General features: G+C 52.7%; 1 protein-coding gene across 1 annotated transcript in view; it reads left to right on the forward strand.

Moving 5' to 3' along the window:
• The window catches only part of Shb (SH2 domain containing adaptor protein B), a 130,540-nt gene that overhangs the window by 57,283 nt on the left and 61,802 nt on the right, over positions 1-11,455 (forward strand). The gene's annotated exons all lie outside the window — the stretch shown is intronic.

Genomic DNA, 11,455 nt, shown 5'->3' on the forward strand with positions numbered 1-11,455 from the left:
GAGTGTGCGCGACCTAAGTGCCAGAGCGAGCGTGCCTGTCACGTGCCAGGCCAGGCAAGCGACCTGAGCTCTGTGGAGCCAGCCGCCTGCTCCTCGCTCTCCCGTTGCCTGTGGCCCTGGAGTCTGGGTACCTGGGCTCCCCCTGCAGCCAGGCTGGACGGCGGAGGACAGCTCCCGAGTGGCCAGCCCAGCCCACCTGGGTGAGGCAGCCAGGTCAGAGAGCCCAAGGTGCCTGGTGGAGAAGCCACTCTGACCCAGAGCACGTGGCACCCCTCCCCCAGCCCACAGAGCCCGCATCTGTGCACAGGGACGGGGAGAGGCACAGTCTTGTCTGAAGGAGCCCTGGCTCCGACACCAGACGCGGAGCTGTAATCATCGTCTGTGTGACACGAGGGGCCTGTGCCAGGAAGGTGCGCTTGGTGATGCCTCCTCTGCTGACAGGGTGGCCCCGCTCTCTGGATGACACCGACAGGAACACAGGCTCACTGAGTTTCAAAATCCCGAAAGGGCCATTCGGATTTCTACCAAGGACTCCTGCCTTCTTCTCCAGGAGAAAGAGGCACTGCACGGAGAAGCCCTGCCAGCACTTTCTTGCCTGCTCCTGAAAAAAAACGTCGTTTACCTCTCGGAGCTGACGTGCTCTACGAAACCAAAGAGCAACAGGCCTTTTCCTTATGCTTCAAGAAAAAAGGAAGAGCAGACAGCCACACAGCCACCCCCTCGTGTTTCCGTGCTAGCATGTCCATTCTCCTTTGATCTTCACCCCCCTCCAGGGAGGCAGACAGGCATGTGATGCCAGCCCCACTACAGAAGTGGGGAGATGAGAGCTCAGAGAGGTTACGGCACTTTCCTGAAGCCACACAGGAAACTAAAACTGGAGCCCAGCTTCTGACGGTGGGGCTTCTGCTCTTGAGGGCAATTTTAGTGGTTTATTTTGTGAACTTATTCAGTCTTTCACTCACTGGGGCTCCATGTGACAAGTAAAGCCTCTGAGCCCCCAAATTTCTGGGCACCAGGAGCCACATACTTTATAGGACTACTGTGAGGGACATCCCCCAGGATTCTGGAGGCCAAGCCACACCAGAGTCCCCAGGTCCTTCTGGGTTAGCAGACAGAAGGGGCCTGGCTGGCCTGGGAACAGGCCCTGTGGATGGCCACCTGGATTCTCCACCCACAACCTGAGGCCAGAGTGAAGGGCAAGCTGCCTTGAAGCCCCGCAAACGAGCTGCCTTCGCCTTCCGGTGTCGGCTTGTACTAGTCATGTGGGGGATCCAGGGCAGGGTCGGTAGGGACGAGAATGCAGATTCCCAGGCCCCGTTCTTTTTAGTGGCCCTTGTGAAAGCCAGGAATCTGTGTTGTCGTACTTGGCTTCCTGGTTCTGGGACAGAGGCCCTGCCGGGCAAGGCAGGACTCCTGAAAACCCTGCAGCTCTGCTCGGCCCGCCAGAGCCTCGCTCTCCCTGGCTATGTCCCTCCCTGTCTTTTTTGTCTCTCTTTGTCCACTGCAGGGGGTGGGCACCATTCTGTTGTCCCCTTGACATCCCCATGCAGGTCCTGAGGATCTGGTGCTGGGGCTGAAGAGCAGTGGAAACCACCCACAGGTGGGGCCCAGTCCCGCGGCCCATCTCATTGACATCCACACAGCGGTGGTTCTGACAATGACCTTGTGAAGGTTGGAACAGAGCAGGGCCGTGGGTGGAGGTTGTGTGTGTGTGTGGGGGGGGAATCACAAGCAGACTCAGGCACTAACCCATCTCCTCTGACTTGTGCTTTGACTGGGACCAGGTATTTCCCCTCTGGGGGGCCTCAGTTTCCCCAACTTCAACCTGACCCCAAAGTGACATTCCTGGTACCCAGCGGTGGCAGCAGCAGCAGCAGCAGCAGGATGCACTCGATGCACACAGATCCGCCAGGCCCAGGGACACCATCTCCCAAGACATAAAAAGCCTCCCGGTGCTGGCTGTCGGGTTTGACTGCCTTCTCCAGGATGCCTTTGTTCATCTGTCCCCAGCCACATCAGACTTCCTCGGGGCATGTGACTCAGTGTCAACAGCTTCCACTCAGCGCCCTGGAAACCTGTCTGCTAGCAGGAGTCCCACTTGGCCTCCTTGGGGGATGCCTTTCCACCAGAGTCTGCTTCCAAATGGGCCTGATTTCACCACACCTGCTTTAAAAATAGCTTTTAAATGTGCTTTAAAAGGTTTTCATTTTGCACATCAGCATCAGAGGAAAGAGGTGCAGCCATCCTAGCTCCTGGTAGCCCATGGTCAGCACACTGTTGTCCTCCTGGCTGGGAGAGCCCTCAGGGAGGAAGGAGCCCGAGGGAGGGGCTTGAGAACTGAGTGAGCAGAAGGGGTCTCTCCATGAGTCTCAGTCCTTCCCATCCATCCTTCTCAGTGTCCCCTGATGAGTTTCCCAGACCTGGCCCAATCACAGGGATTCTGTTCCTTAGGCTCAGAGACCTTCCCTTCATCCCAGGGATCCAGGTGCAGACTTCAGCCTCCCTAAAGCCACACCTCCCTGCCCCAGCTCTGCACCTTGCAGAGCTCCTCCACAGCCTGGGCAGGGCCTCAGGCAGTTCCTCAGAGCCCAGCAGCAGGCCTGGCACTTATTGAAACAGGATGAAAATGGGCCTTTCCTCTGCTCCTAAGCCTCCCCTTTAACAGCTGCAGCCCATACCCCAGTTGTAGCCTATGATCTCCTGTTTATTCCTAGAAAATGAGCAGACCAAAACAGGACTTGGGGCAAATCAGATAAGTGCGCTCCTGGACGTGGAGACAGACGATGCTAATAACATTTGTCCGGCTCTGGGGGCGAAGGGCGGTCAGTGTTGGGAATCTCTGGGGCGTCTTCAGTTCTGGGAGTTCACAGTTTATGGAGCCATTTGTGGTCGGGAAGCCCAGGCCAGCAGAGTAACGGCCTGACTTAGGACTATTGGGGCCCCAGTGTTCCTTCCTGCCTCCTCAAGCTGCCTGTCACCAGCTGTTGGTGCTCAGGAGTCATGGTTCTAAGAGTTCAGAGGGACAGGAATGCTATAAACCCCCGTCTCACTCCCCTTTACAAGGTAGGTGAGTGGGCTGTCACTTCACCAGAGGAAGCAGCTCTGCCTCAGCAGAAGGCTGCGAGTGGTCACCGGGGCCCCTGCTTGCTCAGTTGGCCCCATGGTGCAAGTGGGGGGACACAGTTCCTGCTCATCTCCACCCATCCCTGGGCCCTCTGTCCCTCAGCAGGGCCTCTTCTGGGAGCCTCACACTCCAAGCCTCCGATGTCTCTTTTTCTCTCATTTGTGCTTGTCCATGGTGAGAAGCTGCTGGACACCTGCTGTTGGACAGACGGGCTGCCTGGCCTTGGGATGAAGGAGCAGGCTGTGTCAGACTCCATCTCCTGCCTGCCATGGGAGGCCTAGGCCTACAGTGGGCTGGCAAACAGCAGACCTTGTTGGGGCCTGAGCAGGACAGAGCAGGACGGCTCAGAAGGTCGGCCACAAAGACAAGATGTTTTAGAGGTGGAGTGGCAGCTAACACTTCAGAAGAGTGTCATGCACTCGACGGTTCTTTTGCACTCCTGTTCTGGGAACCCAGAAGAATGGCCAAAATGAGAGCCAGGCTGAAGTGGGAGGCAGACTAGACCCAGATTGGCACTTTAAAAGGTCTTGGGGCTTCACATCATGGAATGGGGGTGACACAGTAATATAACGATCACTGAAGTTCTGAGAGAAGAGGAGCCAGGAAAGGCTTCCAAGGAGTTGAAGCTTGACTGAAGCCTGGAAAAATAAGCAGGCCAGCCGGGCCCAGGGTTGCACGTCTGTAATCCCAGAGACTCGGGAGGCTGAGGCAGGAAGATCATGAGTTCAAAGCCAGCCTCAGCAAAAGCGAGGTGCTAAACAACTCAGTGAGACCCTGTCTCTAAGTAAAATACAAAATAGGGCTAGGGATGTGGCTCAGCGGTCAAGTGTCCCTGAGTTCAATCCCCGGTATTAAAAAAAAAAAAAAAGATAAGCAGACCAGGAGGGAGGAGCTCCCTGGGCAGAGGAGGATAGGACCAGCCTGGTTGTCCTGGGGACCTCCCAGTTCATAGGTGCTGAACTGATGTCTGGGTTAGATCCTGAGGTCTATGCAGAGATGGGGAAGATAGAAGGGATGGCTTTGAGGAGGAGGGACAGCTATGCCATGGCCAGAGATGGAGAGAGTAGCCAGCATGACTTTGGCTTCACAGGCTTCCAGAGGGTGATTGACGTATGACTGGGACACAGAATCAGCCTCAGAACAGGGCACTTGCAGGAGGTGAGACCTGAGCCCAGCCTTGAAGGCTTCTGGGTGTTAAAAAGAGCAGCTTCAAGGGAAGTCAGGTGGGGAACGGTGCCGACCTTGGGCCAGGGCAGGCACGTCAGTGGACACCCTGTTTGTCATTCTGAATCTGTCCAGCACTCGGGGACTGGGAACCAGCCAGTGTCCTAGAGATAAGGGTTATAGAGTCTGGTCCAGGTGTTCCTGACCTACCAGTTATTTCAAAGAACTACTGCTCTGTTTAAGTACCTCTCTCAGAATTCCACTGGCCATCTGTGTACAGGATTACAGAACTGTGCACACATGAAGGTCTGGGACCTGGCTTGGGGACCCTCTGCAGGGCCACCCTCCCCAGTGCTGATTTTCCTCTCCTGAGCTCCAGCACAGCTTGAGAGTTGTGAGCCAGAAATGAACCTAGAAAGCTCAACTTAGGTGTGAGGGAAGAGGTGGGATTCAGATCCTCCTGAGGGCTGACAGCTCAGAGTCCTGTAGACAGGTGGCCACAGCTGCTTCAGGAGGCCTCCCTGCCCCACTGGCCTGTGGACCACAGCCGACTGTGGGCACAGAATGGCGGCAGTCACTGCAGCTCAGACACTCCGCAACAGCCATTCCAGGTGGTCCACCAGGTAGAAACCCCCCACCCCCACTGTGCATTCCACTTAGGCAGCAAGAGCTTCCTGGTGAGCCTGTAAGAGGAACTGGTTGCTAACAAGACCCCCAGGAAACAATGGCCCATCCTGAAGAATTGCCAGTGAGCCAGTTGGGTGCTGAAGGACGTCAGCTCAAGACGATGATTTGGGTCCTAGGTTCCTTCTGGAAGTCAGAAGGAAGCGAGCTCAGTGTGCTCGAGGGTCTTAGCCAGATGGTAACCTCCTCCACAGAGTAGATTGGGGGGAGGGCATTAGCCAGCTCCCCTCGGGCATAGGAAGAGGGTCCCTGCAATGCGTGGTTTGTGTTTTCCAGAGAGCTCTGTCCCTCTCACCTGGAGCTCTCCTGTTCTTTCTGCTCCCTGGCTCCCCAGAGTATTCTCCTCACATACGTTCACATACATTGTCAATGAAAAGCGAGCTAGGCAGGACCCACCCCAGTGGAGGGTGAATAGGATTTTAACAGCCTTTAGGGTGACAGGAGTCTCCTTGGAGGCCCTGTCCTCTCCCAGGCTGAGAGCACAGTGAGACCACTGCCTTTTCACAGACTGGTCAGCCCTCAGCCGGAGTTGGTGGTAAAACTTGGACAAGCAGAGCCCGCTTCTAATCAGGGTCTAGGGGGACGATCCCTACCCCCAAACGTCAGGCCTGGAGGCCACAGGGAGGGGCAGCGCCAGGGGAGGACTTGCACCCCGGAGAGTTTGGGAATTCCTGGGGAGGGTGCTGCTGTGAGGCTTCTCGATCCTTTGTCTCTTCAGGAGGAGGAGGATGAGCAGGAGTCTCCTGGTCATGTGGCCTGTGGCTGGTGCCTCTATCCGTCCGCAGGGGACTTGAGTGAAATCTGAAGTGCGGTCTGTGCTGCAGCAGCTGTAACCTGACAGCTGCCACCCTCCCCGCCGGCTCTTCCCGGCCGGCCTCGCCTCCCCCAGGCCTGAGCGAGGAAGCCTGTCTGGCAGCAACTTCTCAGCTGTCACACCACATCAGTTGTAGGTCCCCAGCTCGAGGAGACGTGCCAAACGCTAGCGGATGATACACTTAGTGAAACACGCAGGAAGGGCCTGGTTCCAGATATTAGAGGGTCCCAGGTATTAGAGGCCACTCCCTTCCCGTTGGCTCTGGCTGATGCCATGCAGAGCCGTCATGCTTCTGAACCCTGGAGTCAGATCACGTCTTCCCAGAACCTTGTCGCCAGTGCAGGGTCTTTCCTTGAGGGGGTCAATACCAAAAATAGAAGTGCAGTAGAAGTTGATTCTATTGAAAGGCTCTGGACGTGACTGATGCCACATAGGAAAGATGAAACGCGATGTCCTCTCCTGGTGGACTTCCACTATTGACCACGCGTCATTTATACCAGATGTCAAGTCAGGAATACAGCTGTGCATCCGCACACAAGCATGTATATTCCTCTCTAATACGGAACATCTGCACGGGGTCTTATGCCTTACAAGCCTTTTTTATATCCTTTGTCTGGTTTTATTTTATAACAGCCCCATGAAGTCGATATTGATATTCTCCCCACCCCCCCCCCCCCAGCGGAGGCTGCAGAGGCTCTCCTGAGCAGGTCCTCCACCAGAGGCACAAGCTGATGAATGGCAGCGCCAAGGTCTGAACCTACGTGCCCAGTCAGGTTTCAGAAAGTGCTTAAAGGCATGTTGAATCGCCAGCATATTCCATACCTAGAACCAAGGGGAAGTCATTAATAATTGGAATCGTATTTGCATTTATTCTGCCATGAGCAGGAGTGAATGAGAGGCGGGGCCGAAGATAATAACATCTGTGAGCTGGTGCTTCTCTTTCTTACTCACCGAGGCCTGCTGACGTTATCTGGCTGTGGAGCTGTTAGATGCCCAGAGAGGTTGCCAGGTCCCTCACCTGGAGGAGGCCAGCTGAAAATCCAATACAGGCCCCATGGACACCTTCACTTGCTGATGTTAGTGTTGCTACGATCATTTATAAATAAAAACATGAAGAAAGCAATAAATAAAAGGGTTATTTAGTAAATAAATGAGCCACTAAGATCAGTCGGCACCTAAAGTTTGGTCCCTTTGCACACCAGGAAGATGCTGGGGAGAGGGGTGCTATCTAGGGTCTGCCGGCAGGAGCTGGGGCCAGGCTCTGGGGGTCCAGAGCCACCCACCCATTGCCACCCCGGGGTCTTGGCTTCAGACAAGCCTTCGTGTTCCAGAGTTTCTTTACGTATTTGGAATGTTCTTGGGGTTGATCTCAGTTCTGTCACCCGGTTTCCTGTTGGAAGACAACCTCAATTCCGGAATGCGGGCAGGCCCTTCCTAGCAGGCTTGACTGCAGTCTCAGGCTCATATCAAAAATTCCTTCTTCCTCAGTGGCGAGTGCACATTCGTACTCTCAGTTATCTTTAGGTGGGAACTTTGTGTTTTCTTTTCCTCCCACTCTGGCCCCTTACCCTTTCTGTCTGGCAGTGGCATTAGAGCTGCCTTGTTTTTAGCTTGGCTTGATTTTTCTTCCTGTGACTTCCTTTTCCCTCTCATTTAACGCACACACTTGCACACTCAGATAGGCCTCCTTCCCCGTCTCCCAGACTTAATCCAGAACACAAGTGCTAAGGCTCATCTCCAGAAAAAAAGGAAGAAGCAGCATCTCTAGCAGATCTCCAGGATCTCCTTGTAACAGGCTGCTGCTTGTCATTTTATTAAAGTTCCTTCACCTGTCACTCACCTCCTGCTGCTGACTCCCGGCTGAGACACTTGAGTGTACGTACCTGATAGAAATGCTTCTGACATCGCATGCAGCATGTAGAGGAAACCCATGGGAGGTGGGTCCGAGGGGCTGGGGCATTCGGCTGCCAGGGGGCTTGGGGAGTGTGTCTGGGCACTCAACGCCACCTGGTTCCTGGACCCCATTCTACCTCTGGTGCCAGTGGCATTTGATGCTGACTATGCGCACCTCATAGATGACACTTGCTGTCAGACTCCTGGCTGATGAACTAACCGTGCTGGAGTTGACCCTGTGTGTGGTGTCAGGGCATCAATGAGAATCCAGCCTAAAATTTGGTGAAGCAGGCCTGAGGGAATGTGACCCCCACCCTCCACCCCATCTTGTCCCCAAACAAGGGAAAAAGAACAGAGTTGAGGGACCAACCCAAGGCTTCCTTAGAAGTCAACACAGGTGCCAGTCGGACCAGTAAGTGACAGTGAACTAGTGAAGTGATTTGTGTGTCCAGAGCTCCTCCTTCTTCACCTAATGAGCTGAGAGGGTTCAGGGCTCAGAGTCCATCTCCCAAAGCTCTCTTCTTGTGTGGGAATCTGGCCTCCCGTCAGTCTGGATTAGAACGTCTCATGCTGCTGTAATCCCTCTGATCCCTCCTCAAGGAGCCACCTGTCGGGAGGCAGCCTCCTCTGGGGGCATCAAAGGCCCGACCTCCTTCATCCCAAGCACACCCGCCCCCCACAGGGCAACTTGCTCCTTGTCATCCACCTTAGGGTATTTTTTGATTCAGGGCTTGCTGATCAAACTTGGACAGTGGGGATTACCTTGATTTGTGACTTTGAAAGGGTTATCAGGCCTTGGAGAGGGTGGGGACCCTTTGCAGTAAAGCCAGGGGTGCCAAAAAGGGATTAGACCTGTCCACATAGCTGTGTTTAGGGGAGAGCTTTCCCCATTTGCAGTGCCAAGACTAACTACCGTCCTTTGTGTGTCGAAACATCTAGTACATGCCTGCAATCCCAGCTACTTGGGAAGAGGAACGCAAGTTTGAGGCCAGCCTCAGCAAGACCCTGTCTCAAAATTTAAAAAAAAGGAAAGAAAGGGCTGGGGATGTGGCTCAAATGGTGACGCACTCGCCTAGCATGCGTGAGGCACTGGGTTCGATTCTCAGCACCACGTAGAAACAAAATAAAGATATTGTGTCCACCTAAAAGCTAAAAATATTAAAACAAAAAAAGAAAGAAAAGAAAAAAGGAATGGGGACGTAGCTCTATGCTAAAGTTCCCTGGGTTCAGTCTGTACCAGGAGGGGAAAATCCAGAGCTTCTGTGGATGTCTGGAGACATTGTGGGCATGTTCTAGTTAAAGTGTACACCTTGGGGTGAAAAAACAAAACCCAGCCTGGTGGCCCACGCCTGGGATCCCAGCAGCTCAGGAGGCTGAGGCAGGAGGATCGTGAGTTCAAAGCCAGCCTCAGCAAAAGCAAGGCACTAAGCAACTCAGATCCTGTCTCTAAATAAAATACAAAATAGGACTGGGGGTGTGGCCCAGTGGTTGAGTTCCCCTGAGTTCAACAAAACACAGTTTGCTCCAGACTTCATTTCCTAAACTTTGAATGTGTAAGCATCACATGATATGAAAAGTATTTATAAATAATCCCAAAACAGAAGCTGTGGGTCCAAAGCATGTCCCACCAGAATGTGAAGTAGATGGCAAGTGACTCTGTGGCCACAGTGTGAGCTCAGACTTTGACAAAAGCAGACACAGGATATAGTTCATCCTGGCACCAACGTGCCACCTTAGCACTCTGCTCTTCCTGTCTTGGCCTCAGTTTCGTCATCTCTCCTGGGGTTAGTGTGAAACTCATGGCTGAAGGAACAACAGAAACAGTAATGTAAAGCTCAGCACTGGCTCAGGAGAGACACTTCATGTGTGCTATTATGAACCACAAGAGAGGGGACAGTCTTTGGAGGCCACATTTGTAGCTTCTTTTAAAAATCTGTTTTATTGCCAGGCTCAGTGGTGCATACCTGTAATCCCAGCGGCAAAAAGTGAAGCACTAAGCAACTCAGTGAGACCCTGTCTCTAAATAAAATATAAAATAGGGCTGGGGATGTGGCTCAGTGGTTGAGTGCTCCTGAGTTTAACCCCTGGTACCCCCCAAAAAAAAATTTTTTTTTTTGTTTCATCATTACATTTAAAATAGGTGCTAATTTTTTAAAAAGGGAAAAACCTACATGCTCTAGGTAAGAAAATGCAGCCTACAGACATACAGGGACTAAAAAACGGGAACCCTCTCCAGAAACCGGGACCATTCATAATTTGTGTATTCTTAACCCTTTTCCCACCTGCTTACAAAAATCATTCTTTTCTGCCTAAACGCTGTTCATCACAGATCTTGTCCGAGGGCATTCTTTCTTTTGAATGATTCTCCAGTGTGACTAGCACAGTGTGCTCGGTCCTTCTCCTATTCAGAGTGAACATCCGTGAGCATTTATTTCTGCATGTGGGTCTGGATATTTTTAGAAGCAGAACTCCAGGCCATACGGTATTTAATTTTTGTTAGATCTACCAATTTTACCTCTGAAAAGGCCATTTCCAGTTTATATTCCCTCCAGCCATCTATGGGTATGGTTCTCTTCCTAGAAGAGACAAATATTTTTAAAATATTTTTTCTGCGCTAAATTCAGAATGTGCAAGAGGCTGTTTGTTTATGTTGTTCCTTCAGCCAGTATTTGCAGAGCATCTGTGGAGCCAGGTTCTATGCTAGGAATGGCAGGGGGTGTGTCAGGATGGATTAGACTTGAACTCCGCCCTTAGAACTGGGGGTGGGGGTGGAACTGAGCATGCACAATGCCAGAAAGTGACAGGAGTCTCAGGGTCCCCGGGGTGGGGGAGAGACAGATGCCTGGGAAGGTGTTGGATTCCTCTTTGAGCCCCTGCACTGCCTCTAGCATTCTGTGGGGACTCAGTATCCTGTGATCCTAACTGAACAGAAAATAGGACTTGGTGCTCTGGGGCAGCAGGGTTTCAGGTCAGGTCCCTGGGAGGCCACCAGTTGGAAGAGGCTGCCATCGCAGAGAGGTAGGCTCTCTCTGCTTGCTCTCATGTTCTAGAAACTGATGGCACCTTTTGTATCATTGAATACCTGAAGGACACCTTTTCGGGGCCCTCAGGAGGGGCCGTACGTGTATCTGTGTATTTATTTATTGCTCCAGTATAAGCTCTTCATTCCATCCAGGTGTGTCCTTCTTTTCACACCATTCTTGGGTGTGCTGGGTGCTGGGTGGATGGTGTTGGCTGGAACAGCTGTCAGTAGGAAAGAGCCCCTTGAGAGGACTGTGAAGGGTGGTGCTTCTCAGGTCCCCGTTCTTACATGTAGCATGCCCCACTCACCTTCCCTTTTCCCACTATTCTGTAAAACAGACAAATAAAAGAACGCTCCTTAGGGTTTTTGGTGCTGTGACACCGTGACCTACAAGACAGTCGAGTTGGAAAAGCCAGGAGGGTAAGAATTGTAAAACTCCTTACTCAGGAACTGTGCGGATTTCTTACCCCGTGACTTTGGCAAGTTCCCTTCATTCTGATGTTCCCGTTTCCGCTATTAAGTGAGGATGCCATCGCTACCTATGAGGACCCTTCTGCAGCCAGTGGTTATAAGGACCACGTAATGCAAAGGGTCGCGTGGACTGTGAAGTACTCTTTGGGAGAGAGAGCACTGCCCTTTAGTCTTTTTTGGTTAGATTTGGGTTGGACCTTGACAGATGGTCCCTCCTGGGTCAGCTGTGGGTCCCCACTAAGATCCTTGGACTCATAGTGGCTTTGCTTAAGTCTCGAAGGTG

Source organism: Marmota monax, unplaced genomic scaffold (assembly GCF_021218885.2).
Source record: "Marmota monax isolate L192 unplaced genomic scaffold, Marmota_monax_Labrador192_F-V1.1 WCK01_AAM20220418_F8-fsc00069, whole genome shotgun sequence".
In the NCBI taxonomy this organism is placed as follows: Eukaryota; Metazoa; Chordata; class Mammalia; order Rodentia; family Sciuridae; genus Marmota; species Marmota monax.